General features: G+C 36.6%; 1 non-coding gene across 3 annotated transcripts in view; it reads left to right on the top strand.

Annotated features, from left to right (window-relative positions):
- The first annotated feature begins 1,177 nt into the window (after window positions 1-1,177).
- The window catches only part of LOC101294418, a 3,766-nt gene continuing 1,934 nt past the window's right edge, over window positions 1,178-3,009 (top strand). Inside the window, exons 1-3 of one of the 3 annotated variants that reach the window (XR_183981.1) lie at window positions 1,178-1,412; window positions 1,583-1,797; window positions 2,327-2,396. This is a non-coding gene — a transcript (uncharacterized LOC101294418). Of the gene's footprint in view, window positions 1,413-1,582; window positions 1,963-2,326; window positions 2,429-3,009 lie in introns of those variants that run through there. The other 2 variants (XR_183980.1, XR_183979.1) reach the window with 2 other exon arrangements.

Consider the following 3,009-nt stretch of genomic DNA (forward strand, 5'->3'; position numbering starts at 1 on the left):
AATCTAAAAATAATTAATTTTTTAATAAATAAAATAATTTGCTTTCTTTAAAAAAAATATTAATAAAATTGAATCAGACGAAATCAAAAGCGAAGAAGTATTATTACTCGCTCGAAATCTTCTTCTTCTTTTTTTTTAATTTTTTTTAACCAAGACGTAAAGTCATTTTATTGATCTAGAAAATATAAGAATACAACATGAACATAATCCACTCTCGCAGGCTACGTAAATATCGAATTACGCAAAACAACCTAGAAACTAAGTTATCTTAATATTGCAAATCATAGAATAGACACTAAATCAATAAACCGTAACTGTCAACCAAAATTGTATCTCAATGTCCACTGCAGAAGCTGAATATGTTACGATAGGAAATTGGTGCACAAAAATCATATGGCTAAAATAGATGCTCAAGGATAGATGATATGGTTTTCTCAAGATAAATTATCTATCTTATGTGATAACACAAGTGTCATCAACATTAAACAAACTCATGTACTGCATTCTAAAACCAAACACATTGATCTAAGATATCACTTTCTCATAGATTTGGTGATAGAGAAACATTTTGGAACTAAGCTTTGTATCCTCTAAGAATCAACTAGCTGATTTATTTACAAAAGCTTTAAGACATTGAGAGGTTTATGAAATTGAGAAATGCATTAGGAATCCAAGATTTTTCATAATAAATTCTTTCTAAAGTGGGTGGCAATCTGAACCTAACCTGTCATTACTCTTTGTCATGTTTTGTGAGCTACTTAATTTTGTAAATTAATCATGATTATTCTGGATAATGACCTAAAGCTACAGTGAAATATTTCTGCTTACATTGAATATTCTGCACATTGTCTATAACACCTGAAAAATTTGACTAGCTTAATTGAGGTCATTGGTAAATAGCTCCGACCTCGATGGATTTTAAAATGGGCTTGACGAGATTTTCTAAAATTTTTACTTGGTCAAGTTTCTTGATTTTAGAATTAAATAATAAATTTTCAGAGAGACACTCAAGCTAATTTCTATAAATTTCGGAAGATTGGAAATTATTGGATTATTTCTAAAGAAAAGGATTTGTTTCGGTGAAATCTAGGCCGTACGCATCTCACTGTTTCATCTAAGCCACCAAAATTATTAAAAGTGTGGTGGAGCTTTTTGTTTTACAAGGAGACTTGGTCAATTTTGTCAGGACCGTCTCTCTTTTTTCTCTCCTTCTCTCGACTCTTCCTGAAACCCAGAGAAACGACGTCGACCTCCGACGCCGTCCTCGCCATTTGGCAACCAATCAAGCCGTCTTGACTTTGCCGAGGTCCCTCTGGCCTTAGTTTTTCTAATCGGCGGCTATGGGAAGAGAAACGGAGACGAGAAGCTTCTGCTCCTCCGTCGATTTCGGTGTTTTCTGGCGACTTCTCCTGGTACGGTTTTCTTCCTCTCGTTGTCCTCACCATTCTAGGGTATTCAAATTTCAGTTTAACTTGGAGTTTAACGAATTTGTTTTTTGGGATTTTTGGATGTTTCCTGCCCTTGACGGAATTCGTCACCGCTGGCGTTCTCTCTTTCTCCCGACAACCTGAGTCAACTCCAGAGATGTTGGACCATGGGTTGGAATTGACTTCATTGCTGCTGAAACCTTGATGTATTCTTATACACACAGTCCATCAAGAAAAGAATTGGACAAAGAGAGAAGGAAGGAGGAATCGATCCTAGCAGCTGAGATCTTTGTTGGTGCAGCTGTGTTCTTAATTGGGAGCAGGCCTGCATATTAAGGGCTTTGCATGTATCAGTTTAGTTGATCCCCAGGTTAGTTGAAAGTCTGTGTAGTAGTGGAAATTTAGGTGGTACTTAAGTTAATTGACATTTGGTGGTCATGTGGTATGGTCTTGTGTTTAAGACTAGTAAATGGAATTGGTTAGTCTACGATCAAAGGCTGGAATTGATAAATGGGACTTATGTTGATTTATTATTATGGTTTTGGATTGAATCTTATTATGATAAGACCATGACTAGGAACAATAGATGAGGCTCGATCATTTGGCCTGCGTTTTGGTAATAGAATATTATGAAGGGTTACGAAACAAAGTGTCTAAAATTGGCATATTTTACAAGTTAGTTTATGTGAGTATAACCTTGACTGAAATGGTGAAATGATATTATGGGTGTCCTTAGTAGTTTTGGACACATCAAATGCAAATTGAACTCTGGTCCAAATGTTATAAATTGGTTGTGGTTGGTCAAACATGAAAAATTGATTTGACGATTGGTATTTAGTCGTCGTGATTGCTTATACCTATTTGATGAGTTATTAATTATTGAAAATGTCGGACATCAGGGACTCTAATTACCTGAGGAGCGAAAGGCTCGTGGTTTTGGGAGTTTGTAAGGAAAGCCTCGGATTCCAGGTAGGGGACCCGGAACTCTCTTGATTAACGATATTTGTTTTATAAAATGTTTATGCGTATATGATGTTGCATGATCCGGTCATCCGATAAAAATATGGTAACCGGTGTTATGAGATATTGATGGCTTGAGAGTGAGAGGAGCATAGTGATTACCTTGGGTTCGATCCCCTAAACCTCTAGAGGGGCCTTTATGGACAGAAGAGTGTCTTACATCTCTTGTGGAGTGGCACTGCTTCTAGGCGATAGGGCGTTTGTGGACTCTCTCGCTACACTTACCTGTTGTACACATATATAGTGAGGTAAGTTGGGTAGTGGGTCTAAAAAGGACCGGCCATCAGGTACAGTTTTATGGCGCCGCATTTATTTGATCATAAAAATGTTTTTAAAAGTTTGTCGTTCATTAAATATTTGGATTCAATCTTGTTATTATATTGGTGATGGAGACTACTTCGACTACAAAGTAAATAATGCAACCTCACACAATTATTACCCTGCAAATGTCATCATTAGTATAGAATAAGTAGGGATCGTTCAGTCCGGGGATGTTAAAGGGTGAATTGAACTTATAAGTGCTAACACATACTCACATAATACACAAATTGGGGGGGGGGGG

The sequence above is a fragment of the Fragaria vesca genome, linkage group LG2 (genome assembly GCF_000184155.1).
Source record: "Fragaria vesca subsp. vesca linkage group LG2, FraVesHawaii_1.0, whole genome shotgun sequence".
NCBI classification, from domain to species: Eukaryota; Viridiplantae; Streptophyta; class Magnoliopsida; order Rosales; family Rosaceae; genus Fragaria; species Fragaria vesca.